This window comes from Cupressus sempervirens, chromosome 5 (genome assembly GCF_028749045.1).
Source record: "Cupressus sempervirens isolate cs-2001-9-10 chromosome 5, ASM2874904v1, whole genome shotgun sequence".
NCBI classification, from domain to species: Eukaryota; Viridiplantae; Streptophyta; class Pinopsida; order Cupressales; family Cupressaceae; genus Cupressus; species Cupressus sempervirens.
In genome coordinates this window covers 277,998,676-278,019,927 of record NC_143122.1, presented here as the reverse complement: position 1 = coordinate 278,019,927, position 21,252 = coordinate 277,998,676, and the positions used below count along the sequence as shown (strand labels likewise).

Genomic DNA, 21,252 nt, shown 5'->3' with positions numbered 1-21,252 from the left:
TTGGTCTCGTGTGCGTAATGGCCAGTTACCCATTGTTCTCATGTCCCTGATAGCCAGTTACCCGTTGGTCCCGTGTGCCTGATGGCCAACTACCCACTGGTCCTGTGTGCCTCATTGCCAACTACTTGTTGATCCTGTGTGCCTGATGGCAAGCTACCTGCTGGTCCCATGTGTCTGATGGCCAGTTACCTGTTGGTCCTGTGTGCCTGATGGGCAGATACCCGTTGGTCTCATGTGCCTAATAGCCAGTTACCCATAGGTCATACAGTATAGTTGAATGGAGTGAACAGTGGTGTATGGATTGTTTGGGGTGGGACATACAGTAGCTTGAAATGGAGTACAGATAGTGGTGTTGATTGATCGTACAGTAGCCTAGAGAGTCGTACAGTATGGTGATGTTGCAGTATGGACAGAGATGGCCGTACAGTATGGTAATGTTATAGGATGAGCAGAGATGGCGGTACGGAATGGTAATGCTACAGCATAGACAGATGCACTATGTGTTGCGCCAAACCAAGGGTAGAAGATCGTGTGTGGATAGAGGACGAATGTTGAGTCATGCAACCAAAAATTTATAGATCCAAATTCATCAATAAACCAAACAAGAATGGAGATTGAACACGAATATCCTTCAATTAATATTTGCGATAAGATGGTCCTCCGATTTGCCAAATCCGAGTGAAGTATTACATGCAACGGAATAGGGTAAGGGTTGAATCCCACCGAAACTGGACAAACCAAGTAGAGAAGATCTTTCACTTCTGAAATGGAAAACAATAGAGAATCCCAACAAGAATTTGCAATACAAAAGAAATAATCCAAATCATATACCTAACAACTACCTAAATGTCGTGCTTAAATACTCATCAAGGAAAACCTTTCCGAGGGTGTATAAAGATAGCCAACGACAACACTTACCAACGGAAACTAAAACAAAAATGGGTCCGAGATATACTAAGCCAATCGAAACCACACACATAAATATTAACTTGGACCCCATATTAATTAATTAAAGTAACTAATTAAAGGTCCTTTTATTGTATTATTTAAATTATGGGACCAGTTAATTAATTAATTTAATTAAATTATTACATTTAAAATTGGGGACATCACATATAATTGTCTTAAAACAAATTGTGCAAGTGAAAGATGCATTTCAAGGTATGGTAATCAGCCACAATTGGGGTGTATGGAAGCAAAAGAACATTGAAAGGGCAAACAAAATAAAGGATAGGCCATTGGCTAAGTCATGATGGGAACATGTGGAATATCTCCTTAAGATCACCAAGCTCATTATGAGCATGCTTAGGTACACTAACATGGATAAGCCTTGCCTTAGAGAGATCTATGATGGCATAGACTCAATGATTGAGAAGGTCAAGCAAGTTATAAATGAGAAGGAGCAAGATCCACTAGAGACCTTTTCCAAACAAGTGCAAAAAATTATTAATGAAAGATGGAACAAAATGACCACTCCATTACATTTGGTTGCCTATGCCTTGACGCCCAAATACTATAGCTCACAATATTGTGATCTACTAGGAAGGTTGCCACCATATAGAGATATGGAAGTGTTAGCATGAATGTTGATGATACTACATTGGAGGAGTATCCTAAGCATTGAAGAGTATTGATATGTTGCATTCATGACTATATTTGTCATTGATGTCAACATAGCAGTAATTCTATTAAGACTAGAGGAAAAGCAATCAGTAATTCTATTAAGACTAGATGCGCAAAAGCTAGGGAAGTTTTAGATGATGCGCAGTGGAGGACATGTTCCTAAGGTTGTCTTGATGACGTGGTTAAAAAGACTAAGTTTGATTCAATGTTGTACGGAAGTTACACTTGTTTTACTAGAAGCATTGCAAAAAAAGAGCATTAGAAACAAACTTTTGATGATCTATCGCTATCTTTCATCTGAGATGTAATGAAGGTGATGTATAGATATCAGTGATAGAGGATGATCATGTGCACAAGACGTGGTTTCACATGTGTAAATTTTTGTAGACTGTGACCCGACAATGTGGTTATAATTGTGAATTAATTAATTATCTTATTTTAATTAATTGGGAAAGCCTCAAGGCTGACTCAAGGAATTATTATGAAGATACGGTATAAAGTAAAGATGTTTTCTTTGTTGGTATGTGGACTTGGATTTAGAGGATCAAGTGGCATGCGAAGTATTAGTGCCCAGTACAAGAGGAGCAAAATGTTTGTTGAATGCGTGAAAGCAATCCAAGGGATCATTGGATGCACAGTATGAGATCTGGTTACAAGATTTGAAGGAGCAAAAGTTTGGTTGACAAGATAGAGACAGAAGAAGTAAGTACGTTTCAGTTCTATTATTCTGCAAGGAATAATACAGAGATCATTTGGATAGTGGGTTATTTGATATTAAGCTTGAAGTTGTTTGGGTAGTGGGTCCAGTTGTCTTCCACAACTCCTAACAAGGTTGGCACAACTCCTAATAGGGTTGGAATCTCCTAATAGGGATTCAAAATCTCTTCACAGGGACTCATATGTACTGAATGTTGTAACAAACTCCTAACAGGGTCTATCCTCTAACAAGGAATATTTATATTAGTACATCATCTTCTGGGTACCATCCCCCCCCCAGGTTTTCCCTCAGATCAAGGGTTTCCCCAGTCAACATATCTGGTGTTAATTGTGTATGAGTATCTTGTTGTGGTTTCAGTTTATATTAATCACATGGTTAAGTTTGTTTAAGGTTAATGTTTGTGATGATAGTTGGATAACTGATTCACCCCCCCCCCCCCCCCCAGTTATATCAGTGGACTATATATTCTAACAAGAAGTGTCTGACGGGTACTAGGTAGCATTTAGAAGAATATTTCCTGATGATGATATGAGAGATGTCATCATGGATGAGTTCATAGAGTTTGTCAATAATAGAGGTCTAAGTAATGATGCTCTTCGTCATCGGTTCAAGAAGGATGCTAATGGTTGGTGGTACCTCCATGGCCAAAAATTTCAAAAATTGCAGCCCCTTGCAATCAAAGTTATATCAAAAGTACGTTTTATTTTTAAAAAATTAGCTCACTTTATCTTCAAAAGAATCATGACTAGAAAGTGATTTTAAATTTTTTATAAGATTGAATTCACTCTTTTTTAATTTCTTACCCTATATTGTCCTTATAGGTTGCTAGTTCTTTTGCATTAGAAAGAATTTGGAGCACCTATTCTTTTATCCACTCAATGAAGCACAATAGGTTGCAATCAAAAAAAGAAAAGAACCTAGTATTAGTGCATAACAACTTACGCCTTCTTTTGCACAAGAGTCAAGAATACAGAGAAGTGGAGACAAAGAAGTGGGATGTAGGTACAGAGATTGTGGACTTGGATGCTTCCACTGCTTGGCTTACAGTTGATGATTTTGATGACTTTGATGTCAATACCATTGTTGATTTTGTTGTTGATCCAATTGACCTTAGTGCAAGTAATATCGGAGAAGAAGAAGATGAATATGAAGAAGCAGATGAAGATTGAAGAACTTAGAGCTAAGAATATTAATAGATTTTCATTGCATTAGTTAAACAATGAACGTGAAACAATGATACTTGAACTTGATACTTTAAATGTTTTGAATCTTTGATGTTGAAGTCAATTGAACCATGTTACTATATTGATAAGTAGGAGATAATTTCCACAGCAAGCCAAATTGTCATATTACTATCAGGATTTAACTGTGTGATTTTGAGTCAAACTCAATGACCCATGTTTCATGAGTAGTGATTCAACATGAATCCATCTCTCATGAGAATAAATGGAACACTTAGCACTCATTGGATCTAGGTGATGCTCACAGGGGTGAAGCACCGGGACTTTCCGAGAGGTCACCCATCCCAGTACTACTCCAGCCTGAGCGCGCTTAACTACGGAGTTTCCTCCATGGTTAAACCCAAAGCTTGCAACCCCATTTGCAAAACCTTCACCAAGTGTTGTGCCTTATGAATCATTCATTAGAAAGCCCCTTAAGCTCATCAATTGATAAGTAGGAGATAATTTCCACAACAAGCCAAATTGTCATATTACTATCAAGATTTAACTGTGTGATTTTGAGTCAAACTCAATGACCCATGTTTCATGAGTAGTGATTCAACATGAATCCATCTCTCATGAGAATAAATGGAACACTTAGCACTCATTGGATCTAGGTGATGCTCACAGGGGTGAAGCACCGGGACTTCCTGGGAGGTCACCCATCCCAGTACTACTCCAGCCTGAGCGCGCTTAACTACGGAGTTTCCTCCATGGTTAAACCCAAAGCTTGCAACCCCATTTGCAAAACCTTCACCAAGTGTTGTGCCTTATGAACCATTCATTAGAAAGCCCCTTAAGCTCATCAATTGATAAGTAGGCGATAATTTCCACAGCAAACCAAATTGTCATATTACTATCAGGATTTAACATCACCTAGATCCAATGAGTGCTAAGTGTTCCATTTATTCTCATGAGAGATGGATTCATGTTGAATCACTACTCATGAAACATGGGTCATTGAGTTTGACTCAAAATCACACAGTTAAATCCTGATAGTAATATGACAATTTGGCTTGCTGTGGAGATTATGAAACACGAGTCATTGAGTTTGACTCAAAATCACAGTTAAATCCTGATAGTAATATGACAACATGTTACTATATGCTGGTATGATCACTATGATTACAAGTTTAACAGTTCATGGTGTTTTAAAGTTTTTGTTGTTTAAATGTGTTATGCTACTATGCTACATTCTAATTTTAACTCATGCTTCATAAAAATATATATGTATATCTATATATATAAATTTTTTTTTTTTTTTTTTTTAATTTATTTATTTATTTTTTAATTTATTTATTTATTTATTTATTTTAAATTTTTACATGTTTTTGTACTAACGAACCCAAACCCCTTTCCAAAACTTTGTCAAACTTGCAAACTGTTTCTCGAACTTTGAACTTGGAACCAAACCTGAACTGGCAACTTAGGTTAATACTAATCGATTTTAGCCATCAAACATAGGTTCTTTTCTAGTTCATATTGTCATTCAATTACAAGAAAAATCCTTACAGCGAGATTAAACCTTTCCAGCACTTGTGCTCTTATCGTCAAGGCCAATAATAGCTCTAGATTGTTTTAAACATTTCATTACATGGATAACGACTGGAGGATGATTTGTATATTGCGCATAAGTAGCGACATACTTTATTTGTTTTAGACTTGATAAGTCATTTAGATGAGGGACTTTCCCCTACTAATTCAAATAGAAATTTTTCACACATTATTTTACTATAAGTTGTATTATAAAGTACAAATCAAATTGTTAATAGTTTTGGCAACTAGCACAAGGGCATACTTTATTGAAAATTTAATCTCACAACTATTTAAACTCCTAAAGATCCTATTTTGTAACTCAAGTTCAATTTTTTTGACCCAAGTGATAGGTGATAATGGCAACAACAATGACCCCTCTGCCTTCAAGAATTCCTCAAGGTCCTCAAAAGAATTCCCTAAGTTCCATGGTGATGGCTATCAACAACCAAACAAGTCTGTGGCAGACTTTGACACTGCTTGTAGTATACTAGGTGTTCATCATAAGGTTCAATTGCTCATCTTCACTCTCTCACCTAGGTGCGTCACCATTTTGGGTCCTCTTGATCATATATTTCTAACTGACTTCAAGCTAGCTAAAAATGACTTCTTTACCCAGCCAAATTAAGATAAGGATTTCAATGAGCCCATGTCAAAAAAAATTGCATGATAGACCTTGTTGAGAAAATTAATACAATTTTGAAGCCTTGAAAAATTGTCCTTATTAGAAAACTACCCTCAAAGGTTGCTTTTTCTATCAATCTTGTGCGATCAGTGAGCTTAAAGAAGCCCAAGTCCAAGCCATCAAACTTGCAGATGACATGATTTTCGTAGGGGAAACCAAAAAGGATAAAATCCACCCTTTAATCCAAAATACAAGCGATTCATTAATTCAAAGGGTTTCAATATGGATATATCTTTTGAAAAAACAACTTCCAAGAAATGTTTCAACTCAATCATATAAAGGTGTTCTATGTAGAAATTATGCTTCTTCTAACAAGGTAAGCAAGCTTAAATTGCCTTCTCAAACTAAGCAACTTGCAATAGAAGCTCCTCCTAATAAGAATACAACTGTTCCTATTTACATGATACCAGTGACCATGATTTTAACATGTCTTGAAACAAATTGATTGTTGCAACTGATCTCTTAGTCTAATGTAAAAACTCAAGGCTTATTGAGAAACCAAAATCTTTCTTCAAAAGAACCTTTTGCTGACTCTAAAATAAGTTTTGTTAAGAAAGAAACTGTCCGATAAGCAATAGACTGGCTTTAATTATCATTCTCTCACTGTCCTTAATGAACCTGAAAATTAAAAAATTCAAAGAGAAGGATTGAAGAATCAAAAAATTGAAGGAAATGTGAAAAGTCTTAAAGATTCAAAACCACCTTGTTAAAAGAATGCAACATCAGCTAAAGAAATTGCACCAAACATTGATATCCAAGTATACATGAATGAGACCAAAGTATAGATATCACAATTTGATTTTTTTCAAAATCAATCCAAGCAATTAGAAAAGATAGTCAGCTATGTCAAGAAAGGGGTTAAATCAGTTCATATTCCACAAGCTACAGCTGAATCATGTGTTGTCCAGAGAAAAGTAGTGAAGATTAAAAAATATATTAAATCCTTCTTATCTCTTCGTGTATGATGTTTCAAGTTGAACAATTGCATTCGAGATTCAAGAGCATTAAATAATGTCACGCCCCTAATCATCATTGAAGACTTACATGAACGAATGCTTGAGGTAGGTGTCATTCCTTGGAATCTAAAGAAATGCCTCTTAAAGCATAGTTCAAAGTTATTCAAGCAGCCCTTGCAGATTACCTAGAGAAACATATTGAAATGACAATACCAGTCACTAACATTCCACTCCTCTTAGCTAAGACTTGTTGCAATGACATGGGCAAAAAAAATTCTGGAATGCTTTTCTACTTTAATTTCAGCATGAGGAAGCCACTTTTCCTTGGATCAACCCCTAAGTCTTAAGCTTTCATTCAGAAACTAGAAATTTCACAAGCCAATTTTATTCAATAGATATATGCCCTATATGATAATAACTACAAAGATGCAATACTTTTTAAAACAGAAACTAAAAGAGAAATTCAAATTCTTTCTAATGAGTCAAAGGCTATCTTACCTCATATTTCAGAAATTCAGAGACAGGAACAAAAGGGAGCCATTTTTTAAGGGACAACAGGGGACAGCTATTAAAAAATAGAAAAATTCAAGTCTTCATAACGCAAAATGACAAAGAGATTGAACAAAGACAAAGGGGCAGTTTCTATATTTAAAGAATGGAAATTTTAAAATATGAATAATTTTTCTTTTATCGAATTGTAAAAGGCCTCTCCTCTCCCATTTCCATGTCCCCGAGACATTTCAAGGACCAGGAACAGACCCATTTAGGTGGGGGAAGCATCCCTAAGTAACATAGACCTCATTATCTACATTTTTCCATCTAGCCTTCTAATACATCTCTTACAGTAACTTTTGCAGCTATTCCCCTTCTTGGTGGCATGTTATCCTATTTCTCTTCCTCACCTTTGCATCTTTTTTTTGGCAATCCTCTTTGATGTAGACCCTAGGGATACACAAACCACCACCTTCATTGGACTCCAAACAAATTTAAGCCTTCTGATGCACATTTTCCCACAGTGACCCATTCTAATACCACATTGATGGCACCACGGTATTCTACGCTGCAGAAAATCGACCAACTCTGTGCAATTGCTCTTGAAGGTAAGCTGCATTGCTAGAAGCAATCCACTAGAAGAAAAATGCTTGTCATTGCAAGCAGTCTTACTATAGTGTCTTCTACAACAACCACACAACAATTACTACAAACAACACACACATAAACGTAATTTCCACAACACATAAATGAGCTCCAGCAAGATAACACACCACATCTAACTTCTAAGGAATAAATCCTTAGTCATATACACCCACAGCCACAAAATGGATCGCAAATTGGAAAAACCAAACCAAACCTATTTCAGTCATCATGCTGATGTTCTCTCCTCTTAAGAAGGAGCACCTCTCCCAAATTCAATAGTTGTTCAAACTCCCTGGCATGTGTTTTACTTGGTACTCTCACCTCCAGAAAATAATCTATCTGCTATCCTTCATTTCCTAGATTCTATCTTTGACTTATTGCTGTTATGGTCAGTAGTCTGTGCCATTATGCTTCTGCAGCACCCATATGGTAATCAGGTTGTGTTGACATAGTACCAGTTATTCAAGTTTCTATAATAGTTACTGCATTGTTCCCATCAGGTGTTATACGCAGGTTGTAAGTTGTAAATAGAGACAACAATATAGCATTCATGAGAGAAGAAAGTAGAAAGAAGACTACATGAGAAGCCTTGCATGGATTTAGTCAACCTTGTGGGGTTTCATAGAATTTAAGTTTTTTTTTCTGTGATAGATGAAATATTGTTTTCTGCCCCAAATTCTACCACAAATGGAGGTTTAAATAGTAAAAGCTTGAGTGGTGATATCTATAAATTAGGCTTTACTTTCAACCTAAGTCACAAGGTTCAAATTTGAGTTCAAGTTCGGCGAATATAAAATTTGGAAGACTAAAATTTAGAAGATGTTCAACAAGATATTTGCCTTCTAAAAATTTAATGTTTTAAAAATATAACTAATAATATATCCACAAAATTATCTAAGTAGTTTAACATTACTAAATAGATTTAAATTTTGAATTAAAATAAAATAAGTTCACTTTTATTTTTTTTAAATAAAATAAAATAATTTTTTTTATTATTAAACTATAAAAACCTATATAAAATACCAATTTTGTCTTTATAACTTTAAAAAATAATAAAAACTCTCACACCTAAAAAACACTATTAAATTTTACTCTATTTTAAAACTATGAATAAAAAGTATATTAAAACAGGTAATTTTAAACATTGTCGTTATAAAGATATCGAAAATATGATTTTATAAACTATTGTTTTTCCCTTTATTCGATTGTTTTTCAATCTTCCAAACACAAAGCCATTTGTTTCTCTACCGCCACGAATCACTCTTCAGACTTGTGTTGTAACAAATCTTCCAACTTGGCCAATGATATTTCCACCTTCTCTACCACCACGAATCATTCTTCAGACTTGTGTTGTAACAAATCTTCCAACTTGGCCAATGATATTTCTTGGTGGAAAGGCAAAAAAATAAAGAAATTGGAAGCGTGCATTAGGGGTTTCCTTATGACACTGAATAAATCAGAAGAAATCAAGAGATTTTGATCATGTTATATTCACATTCCTCTGGATACAGAATTGTTTTTTTTTTCTTCACTTGAACATGATTTTTGATAAAGTGATTATGGCAGACTCGTAATTTCCTGATGAGAGAAGAACTATTATTTTTGAACTGTCAGATGAAAAACTATGGCAGGCTCGTAATTTATTCATAAACAAAGATGAAAGTTGTTTGGTTTATTCTCCAGCCCTACAAGTAATTGTCTCTTTCCTTTGATTAAATGATTCTTTTTACCAAGAGTATGTGATACGATGGAGGTCAGAAGACATATTCTGTGCTGCTGCAGCATTTACCATTTTTTAATTTTAGACGAGCTTGAATGAATCTTACTACCTTTTTACAAGCTCACCAAATTTCGAACTTGAAGCCAGAAATTCGCCGAACCTTGTCACATAGCTCTAAAAGTAAATATAGAAACCACCCCTTGTGTAACTTAGAGAAAAAACTATTGTTTGCATCTAATGTTCAAAGGGAAAAACCTGCAATAAGGGGCGCGGCCTTGTACTTATACTTGGTGTTACTGTGTATAGGAGATTATTAATCTTGGAAGTCCATATATCTACATCAAAATTTCAGCAAGCTGCTCTTAATTTCTACTTGTCTTTTTCAATGTATTCTCCTGACAGTAATCTCATATACTCTACAGTTGTATTAGGCCTTGGTTTTTGTGTTTGGGGATTCACCAAGATTATCTCATCTTGCTATTTATTTTTATATCTATCTTTTTTTCTTTTCGAGAGAAGATTTGGATGTGGATGATTTAAAGGAAATATGCACGAACAAATCATCAATAATTGGTGGAGCTGAGATCTCCTCTTATCATTGAACTTTTGCTCGGGTGTAATGTCTCTTCCTTAGACTGATTAGAAGATGACAGATGGTTGAACTATTACTCGGGCATCATCCATGATTAGGTAGCTTCAGTCAGATTCCAATTCTGAATAAATATTTCCCAATATAGAATTAAATAATGAATAATAAATTGAATTATTTTAAATTATAATCACTTTATCTATAATGAGATATGATAAGGGCATGGCACAATTCCCTAGGAGGTAATAGTTACAGGTTAAAACTTCACATGGGCCCATGTTTTACAATGGTAAATAATGCCTTGGGATTTGGTTTTATGTAAGACTATTCTTTTTTTTTAAATTATTAATATAAATTGTGGGAATTCATTATTAGGATTTGAACCAATTGGAGAGAAGGAAAAGAAAATAAAAGAATGACTTGCAATTCATTTTGGCATTGATTCAGGTTATTTTTCTCATCAGCATTTGTGAATTTGAGAGCTGGAGCTAGTTGCAGCATCAGATCAGATTCTGAGGACGAAAACCCTTAAGAAAGAGTAAATTGGACAAAACCCCAATTTACAGTTGAGAAGGATCAACACATGGCCTTCAATTGAGCAATATTGGAGCAAATTTTGTAGGTATTTGCAGATCAGTTTGAAAGAAATTTAAGTTATGGATCAGAGTGGCAGATTTGTGTATTGGCAGTAGCTCTTTGTGCTTCGCAATCATTTCCAGGTGAGCTGTACACCTCCAGAAAAGAGGGAGACACCATATACAGCTGTGAAAGTCATTGTTTCAGGTTTGTATCAGAGTTGAATGTATGATCAATAGCAGATTGGTGGCCAAAGGAGCAATATTAGTCTTTTCCCTAAGCTCCCATAGCTAGCCATACCTTCTCCAGGCTGCCATCACTTCATTCCAGGGTTGGCATTAGGATTGGAAGAAATAATCAGAATGGAACAGAATTACAGGGTGGTCCAAAATATTTAGAGCCGATCAGCAATATCAAATCAGGAGTGGGGAAATTAATTTGTATGCATCTTGTTTTCGGTTCAAGTTTACTCAGGCTGTAGAGACCTGGTTCAGTTGTGACATTTCTCTATTTTAGGAAATAAAACCAGTATTTAATTTAATTTGAAGTTAGTAATTGCTGCTGAAGTTCTCTCCAGTATTGCCTTGTTCAATTTTAGCATTTGCATTCTAAATATCAAAAAAATCAGAAAAACAAGAATAATACAAAAAAATTGTATATTGCAATACAAAAATTATAAAAAAAAACTAGACTTCATTCACCAAGCTGGCCAAAGACAAGATCTCAGACAAACTTCAACCAATTGCAACAGAAATCGGGTTGGAGATCTTTCATTGGGCATCTTCTACAACTCAAAAGTCATCAGTCTCTTGTGCTTTAATGTTGACAAAGCAGTTGTCCAAGAGGATCTAAAAGGGATCTGTCTGAGATAGGTTGCCCTTTATTTTTTCTTGTCTATTCTCTTTTGAATTTGTCTTTAGCTTACTTATCTTTGGGTTGTGACTAACCTCATTTTTTGGCACCATGCTCCTAAAGCCTGCCAGTGGTGAATTTCACGGCAAAAGACGAGTATTTATTGTCCATGTCTCTGAGGATACCTGAATGGCTGTATCTTTGGCTTGTGAACACATTGTAAATCTCACCAAATGAACCATGCTCGTGAGAAATTCTTGATCTAAACATGCTGATTAATTAATCTAGGGATTGTTCTCGTTCTATTCCAATCCACTCTAGAAAGATCATCTTTTTAGGCTGTGGTTTTTAGACATATGTATGTATGGATCCTTGCATGCTTCAGGACTCCAAGGTTTTTGGTGGAGTCAAATGTTGTGATGTATCATTTATCCGTTGTTAATTCAATCTTCATTAGAGAAATACATGTCAATAATTACTTTGTGGTAGACGTAGTCTGACTATACTTAAAAAGCACTAAGTAGATTCTCAGAGGGGTTGAAGGCAGCTAACCATTGCTTAATCAACAGCCAATATTATTGAATAAATTAAGGGTCTTCTTGAAAAAATTCTTCTCTCTCTGGTTTCATGGGGAGAATAGCTAAAAAATTGGCCCTTGGAATGAGCAAGGATATCTACTGATCTGCATATCAACACTATCTTTGAGTAACTAGACACCTTACCTATTTAATAATTCAAGCATAAAAAGGACTCTTTGAGATATGTCAATTCTAAGATAGACCCCATTTTTTCCATTATTTTGGATGGTTGTGTATGATTAAAATTTTATTTTGATAATTTTAAATTTCTATTGTGTCATTCGCTAAAAGGATTCTCTAGTTAATAATTAGGAAAGGCTGCATATATTGTGGAGGCTGTCATACCCCCATCTAATACCTCCACAGCCATTCCTTAAAAAGGGTAATAAATAAAATTAAACTTGCATCAATTCACAGAAAATTGTCTTGTTTATGGGACATCACAATTTTCACAGTCTTCAGTCAGCAACCGTAAGTAGTCGATCAATAAATCTGTCATGCAGTGACCCATAAGCCTTAACAAACAGAAGACAAGCAATTTCCAACGATTCACATGGATGAAGAGGAGCAACAATTGGATTAAAAGGCATAAGAAACAATTGTAAAGTGGTGCCATTATGCAGCAAGCTCATTAATACTATTAAGGCAGGGATGCATGTGTAAGAGGATTAACAAAAAGCGATTTCATTATGTTAACACAAGAAGTCATTAAGGGGAAAAGGACAATGAGGAGATACCGAAAGGCCATGGCCAAAGGAAGGGACGTAACCCTCCACTTGTAATTGATGACTATAGAAAGGCAGAAATTCGTTTGGTAAAAGGGCATCAAGGAATTACAATCTGCATTCAATAAGCCTGTAATCTAAGAAGTAATTTGTATGCAATGTGACTATATAATTTTCATTCTGATATGTATTTAATTTAAGACACTAGTTAAATGAGCAAAATATATATACTCTATTTGAATATTAATATAATATTCCTATTCTTCTACAGACAGTCATACATGGATTAACAAGTAAGCATTATAAGGAGTGTAGCAGATGGATCCTCACAATGTAAGCACACCACCCCGAATTGGATGAAATTGTCTTGGTTGGATGTTCCTACCACCTGTGAGGCCAAGGGCTCAACTTGTCTCGGTTGAATGTTCCACACTCTTGGGCTTAGTTGTGTAGTGGACCAATTCCCACAATTTAAGCACACCAACCCGAGTTGGACGGAATTGTCTTGGCTGGCTGTTTTGCACCCTTGGGCTTATTTGTGTCAAACAGTCTCTACACATCCTATCTTATTTTCCACAATCCATAGTACGGTTGATTTTCAGAAGAGGAATTATAGAGTTTAATTGATTTATTGATTTGGATATTAGAATACCATTTAGTTATTAGTGCAATTGATTTATATGCATCTAGAAGTTATTGGAAGCCTAATCCTTATAATTAACCTTATGCGCAACATTTCAAATGTTGATTAACGCTATTGCAGGGTTTAAACCAAAGTTTATGCTGGAGAGATGATTGTTATTTGGTAAGCTAGTATTTTAAGTGAACTCATGATTTTAGAGCAAGATTTAAGCATGCACCAAAAGGGGACATACAGAGGCTATAAGCCTTCACAATGAAAGAACTGATGATTTTGAGGAAACAACAATTTTTCTGACTATCATGCACTATTTCAAAAGTAAAGCTGAAAAATTATTCTTCGTGTTAGAATGGTTTAACAGCCCAAAGACCAAAAATAATGCATATTTGAGAGCTAGGAAACATTCAAAGCTGGTCAAGAGAATTGCCTGAAATACATAATGCTCAATAGAAATGCCTGAAGAACACTAGAATCTAAATCATCAAAGAATAAGTATAGGGTAACTGTGTAAATGACCTTTGGGAAACAATTAAACTTGTCATAATCTTCCTTATGACTTAAAACTGGTTATGACTGAGTTTGAACTAAGGCATTGAAGGTGTCCGTAAAACATCCTTTACAATAGCTAATACAGGGATGTCATCAATTGAATTGTTGTTGTCTCTAATACAGGGAGTAATCCCATGCAAATTGAGTACAAATTTCATGCATGACTGTTTGAAGTAAATAACGTAGATGAAGTTCATTCATGATTATAAGAAATGACCTAAAAAAAATTATGACTGTAAAAAGCAAATGACCAAGCACCACCCGTTTCACTCTGTTATTGAGTTATCTGTCCTATTGTGATAGGTGATTTCTGAAAACATGTAAAAGATTAGAATAGACAATGTCTGAAGATACAAATGATTTAGATTGGGTGGTCATTCTTGGTTTTACCATATTGAAAATTAGTGTGATGCTCGTATTTCCCACAAGTAATGATGTATGCCTTTATTAATCTATCTCTCAAAAGTCAAAACCCATCTAATCTTGGGAGCTTAAAATTGTTTTCTAACAGGCATTTGGTGGCTGCAGTTGTGGAATTTTGTATCTGTGTTTGAGATTGTTTTGTCAAGTTTTAGCAAGAGTTTTTGGATTTAGGAGATAGGAACAATGATAGAGTACTGTTTTGGATGCTATAATTATTTTGAGATGTTGCATTTATTTTGAAATTTTTTTTATTCTTGAGAATGGTCATGCATTTAACTGTATTGTTTGCCATATTATTCTTGCTATAATTTCTTCCTATCTACCCCATAATGTATCTGTGCCTAGTGCTATATGCTGAGTTGCAGACATGGGACATAAACTAAAGAAGCACCTTCTAGGGTCCACAAAAAAATCTCACATAAGTTTAGACTCTCAGAATACAGAGTTTAGTGTACAGCTTTAGCTATTATTAAGACAGATATTTTGGATGACTCTAAAGAGAGCTGTGGCTGTGGCTGTGGCTGTGGTTGTGGCCATGAATGCAAAAAGCAGAGGTCAATTACAAAGCTATGTTATTTTCTTATTTTTATTTGAACTCAGTTTATTTAACCTGCGGCAACAGAGATTTTCCATATCTGCCCAACTAACCTGCAATAATTTATGAGGCTTCAAGTTCAAATGGATATACAGAGTACAAAGAGAAAGTAACAATTGAATATGTGAATGCACTGAAGTTTTGAATTTCAAGATGAGCTTCCCTTAGTCAAAATATCTACTATGGACATGGGATATAGTCAATCTACTATGGACAAGGGATATGAATATTTCTTAAAGGTGGGCAAGAAGTCAAATTAGGAAAACATGATGGGGTGAAACCAGAATGGAGGGAAAGAAGTATATCTACTATGGACATGGGATATAGTCAATCTACTATTGACAAGGGATATGAATATTTCTTAAAGGCAGTCAAGAAGTCAAATCTGAAAAGCAAGATAGGGTGAAACCAGAATGGAGAGAAAGAAGTTTCCTCATAAGCTATCATGAGTGAAGCACTGAAGAGCCATAAAAGGCAAGAATGTGAATTTTGAATTCAAAGGAAACAGAGCATTTGAAGGCGGGGAATAGATGACAATCTTCTGAAGATTGGAAGCGCTTGAGATGTTTCATTTGTAATAATGCCCATTAAAGCATAGAATGCCCTCAAAACCCCAAAAGTACAATTATATCCCAAGAAGAACAAGAAACTGTAACAAAGGAAGTTGAATTAGAGACTAGGGGAATTGATGACATAAAGAAACTTGATATCTAGAAACAAAAACCTAAAAAACTTATTGGAGGAAAAAAAAATCTTCTAAACAAAATACTTTTGCAACTTCATCATAGACAATGGATTCATTCATAGTCTAGCAAGTAAAAGAATGTTTAACAAATTGCAGATTGCTTGCATTCCAAAATCTAACACACACAAGTTTTTTTTACTGGAAAAGTTTCATAGTGTGCTAGTGGATAAATCTCATCTATTTAATATCAAAATTGGTACAAATGTGGATGAAGTGCTATGTGACATAGTAACAATGGATGCTTCCGATTTGCTATTAGGTAGGCCTTGTCATTATGACCAAAAAGTGATCCATCATGGTCAAGAATCTGAGATAATACTTATGAATGAATACAACATGAGGGGAGGAGACATCTCCTAAAACCATAGAAAGAGGAAGGAGCATTTAAAATGCCAACACAATTGAAGAGAAAAAAAAAATTCTAGATAAACCAAGAATTCGGCTAGAGGTTGCTTTGAATTTTAAAGACACAAAAGATTTGAAGAGTGAGGTACAACCAAGAATTGATGAAAAAGAAGTGAAGCCGCAATGAGATTCAACTCACAAGTTTAAATGGTGCACTTCAAAAGATAGATGATGAAGTTTCACCTCAAAAATATCAATGATGAAGTTTCAACTCAAAAGATAGATTAACTTAAAAGATAAATGATGAAGCATCAATGTACCGTGATCTTCATTCAAAGGAGAAAAATAGGGGATCCAACATATAGTTCTCAGTAAATTGGAAAGGAGAGTGAGTTGTGGAAATTTGACAAAGATCACAAAAACACGTCCTTGAATTTATCCAAAGTTTGGTCATAGGAGACAGCCTAGATACATTTTGAGTACAATGCTGCAAAGAGTTATTGGGACAAGGCAAGGAGTTTCAAGTCTGTAGTACTAGTATAAAGAGATTATTTTGTCAATTTAACCTTGGAGCTAGCATATTGTTTTGACAGCCCAAACCAATGGTGGAATAAGAATCAACCTCTTCTTGACCTTAGAGGTCCAAGAATTGAGAGAACAAATGTTCAGATCAGGCCAATGGGTATTGTAAAAAATTATTAAAGACAAACTACTCGAAGGTCTCCAACCCCAAACTAGCGAAATAAAATTCAAGATGAAATCTACTAGATCCATCTCTTCTGGTTGGGGAGATTCAAAAATTTTAAAAGATCAGGAAGATGTAACTACCTTTATTGATGTATCTTGTGCTACCCATTTATTCTTGGGAAATTAGCTATTTTTAGGGAAAACTATTGTGACAGCCATTTTGTGGGCTATTTGGTGTTCTTTTCTATTTTTAATTGGAGATTTTTTGTAGTAGAGTTTTAGCAAACGTTTATGGAGAGATGAGATAAAAACAGTGTTGTCGAATTTTCATTATTGCTTATTGTAATAATCTTTGTTGAGAAGTGTTCATTTTAAAAACAATCTAATTCCTAAAATTGGTCACACGTTTTTAACTTTGTTGTATTTCTTTTTTTTCTTGATAATTTTTTTTCCCTAGCTGTTGTAGTATTTATGTACTCAGTGTTGAGTGTTGGATTGCAGGTACAGGGCATAAATTAGAGAACTACCTTGTAGGGTCACGGAAAAAAAGATCACATCAAGTAATGTTGTTTAGAGAGTCCCAAAATGGGTAGCCGTCCAAAGAAAATGCAAACTCTTGGGCTAAAGCAGAACAAATACCTAACCATGTTCCAATTAGAAACTCATCATGCAATTAAATGTAGTGTATATGACCATTCAATTTGAAGACTTACCTATCTTATGTGATATACAAACTTTTGCATTATTACTAATAGGGCATTAGACCATACTTAAATTAGAAATTTGCCAACCAATTAGCGTAGTGATTAATACATTTAGTTTGCAGAATCTGTCAATTGAGAAATTATGATCAGTATGATAAAATGTATAAATACAATAGATTGCATTGCGAGAATAATTCCTAGCATGAGGGAGTAGTAAGTTTAGCTGAAATTCATAACAATTTAGTTATTTTTTCATGATGGGTTACAGTCAAACTCTAGATTACAGTCAAACTCTAGTACTACCTCAAAAGACCTCAAAACTACAAGGACTGATTGCTAACTATGATGGAGTTAATATATGAACAAAAACCTATATTGTTTGTGGTAAAGGTTTGATATAAATTGAAAAACCAGTCAATATAGCAATATGAACAAATCACCTACAGACAATTAGTAAAGTTCTAATATGAATTGGAAATCTGTCAAATCCACCACAACAAAGATGAGGATTCAACCACAATATTAATACTAAATGGCAACTCACAACCTTTCTATTTGTTTGTACAATGTGGTTTCCAGAATATGGGTAAGTTTTCTTTAATCTCTAATACAATCTATAGTATTAAAAGACACAATTGTGTATATTCCATTTTTCTATTTCTACGAAATATAATATAGAATAAATAAATTCTCAAGTTCCACATCAATCATTCATGAAGCAAACAGCAGATTTTCATTGGAATAGAAGCAATTATTGGATATAACATCAGCTAGCATTTGATATGGACGATTAACATACCGCCAGAATCAATATTTCAAAAGAAAGTAGTAAAAATAATTGCAAAATCTTATGATTAACTGGAATAACATCAAACGTAACTGTAAGCAGGTTATCCTCAAGCCTCTGCAACAGAAAATGAATAAAAGCCACAAGAATTTCATCATAATACTATTTTAAATTCTTCTAAATAAGTATACTCAGAGCACAGAAAACCTCAGTTAAAAATAAAAGACAAATAAAAATTACAAATACAATAGGTATCGTTGTAAAAATAATTCATAACGATTTTGTTACTTCTCCTTGATGGGCTATCGCATCCTAGATAACATGCATACACACTTTTTAGGTTTCAGAAAAAATTGTAATGATTGGTTATTGCTGAACCCTAGATTGCATCTAGGCAGATTTTGACATGGTCGAAGACTTTATCAGAGCTGTTTGACCATAAATGATGACGCTAGTGCATGAACCAAAAAGATATATATAACCACTGCAATCAAGCTATGATATCAATTGGAAATTCAGTTAATCAACGTAAGAATGAGTAATCTATAGTCAATGTAGTAGTGCTTTAACTTGAACTGGAAATCTATCTCCCGCAATAAAGATGATGGTTCAACGACAATAGTAGCATCAAATGGCAAGTTAGAATGGTCACTTGTTTGAATGCTGTGGTTCTCAGAATATGGATAAATTATCCTTCATGTCTATTATGACCCGTAGAATTGAACAAAACGATTATATATCGCGCCCTTTCTTTTCTTCCTTCCAAGATAAACATATATATATATATCAAATAAATTTTCCCATAAATAATTTTCTCATAAGGCATTAATGAAGCTCATTGGATCAGAATTTTTCAAGCTTTAGATGTAACATGGAGGATGCACATACCTAATCATTTTTTAAGAACCAAATGCTAACAGTAACCATGCAATCTGGCAATCGACCGAAATCAAGCAAATGTAAAGGATTCCTCATCAAGCTTCTGCTGCAGAAAATGGAAGAAAGACACAAGAATGTCAACACAATAGAATTCAAATTCTTCTATAATAAGAACATATAAACAAATAAATCTGTGTGTAAATTAGAAATAAAATCTTCTAACATCAATTGATATTTAACACGGAGGACGCACTTACCAAATCAATATTCCAGAACCAAATGCAGATAATAACTACAGAATCTCGCAATCAACCGAAAACAGTCAAATGTAAGGGTTCCTCACCAGGCTTCTGCTGCTGAAAATGGACGAGGACGCAAGAATTTCAATAAATAAGATTTAAATTCTTCTATAATAAGTAAATACAAAACAAATAAAACCTCAGGATAAAAGAAAAGAAAATTTTCCCACAGAACATTAATGGATTCTACAGAAAGTTTCACCGGATAAAAACGTTGAGCTCAAATGCGAAATCAGCTAAACACAAATCTGTAAAAAATATTTCAAGAAACCGATTACCATTTTCGGTCTGCCATCTTCTAAAGAAGATAAAATTGAATGCACGCGTCATTGTAATATCGAAATCTTTAGACCTGCAAATGGAAATGAGGTATGGATCCTCGTACTCTTCAATTTGCAGTGCACGGTATAGAAATGTTGGGCAAATGCCTATATAAAGGATTGCAACGAATTCTAAAAATAAAAATATTATTAACGTTATAACTGTTTTTTTCTCCTTGAACGCGCTTTATATTCGTTATAGTGCCATGCTGCTTTTTCCCAAGAGCACGTGCTGTGAAAAGCATTTAAACCTATTTTGGAAGGTTACGGGCCAACGCATTTAATCGTGTGAAACGTGGTGCTTTTTAAATGATGTGACACTCCAAAAAGCAACGCATTTAATACTTATGACCGTCCCAAGTTTATATGACAAATGTTTTATAAAGACTAGCACTTGCACGTGAAAGAGGTTCACCGTTCAAGTACTTGAATTTGATCATTGTCTTAAATTGCATAGATCACACCAAACATATTATTCAACTCATCTATTGGATTTTCATAAGAGGTACCTATTTACAAGTTCAACTTCTCAAGTTATCTTCCTATCACAGATTTTCACAACACCTATAGTAGTTTTCAAGTTCAACTTTCCAAATTATCTCTCTACCATGTATTCTTGATTTGATTAACTTTTACATTTTAATTATGTAAGAATTTTTAATCAATATTTTGAATTATATTTTTATGATGATGAATACTTTTGTCAACATTTTTGTTCATGAGTATATTATTTAGAGGAGAGGACTCAGTACTTGAACGCATTTCAATAGTTGTGATAGTAGTTGTTCTCTTGATACTTACACTTCTTGATTTAATATCCAATTTTTTTGACAATATTGTACCAATACTTGTGACTTTAAAATTGTCAGTACAATGCTAACTACTCAAAATTGAATAAAATCATTAGTTCTAAAAATTAGCCAATGATGTGATGCCACATCAGTTGTTCAACTTGTTGTCAATCAGGATTGCACCTATGGCACGATGCAGAATCTAGCCATCCTGTTGAAACATGGAAACTCTCTTATGTGGTGAGTTGTCTGAAAATGAGAGATAAATCTTCGGAAGTTAGGTCGGTTCCTAAATAGTGATCACCTAATCTTAAATTATATGTGAGAGAAGGGGTGAGAAGTGTATGACAAATAATGAATAGTAACCTAAATGAGGTGATACACTGATGGTTTTGAATGCAACTTTAATCAAATCAACATGAATTATGAAAGACACAATTGATTCACAATACTCAGACAAACATGCAACCACAAAATTGTTTCTATGCAAGGACCGGGATCCTCTGCTTTGAAAGGGAGACCTAGGTTTCACCAATTTTCTACAAAAAGAACAATGATCGCAAACAAAGACCTGTA

General features: G+C 34.5%; 1 long non-coding RNA gene across 1 annotated transcript in view; it reads right to left on the bottom strand.

Annotated features, from left to right (window-relative positions):
- LOC149555663 (uncharacterized) overlaps window positions 1-19,620 on the bottom strand; it is a 115,969-nt gene extending 96,349 nt beyond the window's left edge. The window contains exons 1-2 of the long non-coding RNA XR_016365333.1: window positions 19,524-19,620; window positions 19,276-19,372 (exon numbers count right to left, since the gene is read on the bottom strand). This is a non-coding gene — a long non-coding RNA (uncharacterized LOC149555663). The remainder of the gene's footprint in view (window positions 1-19,275; window positions 19,373-19,523) is intronic.
- Window positions 19,621-21,252: the final 1,632 nt, after the last annotated feature.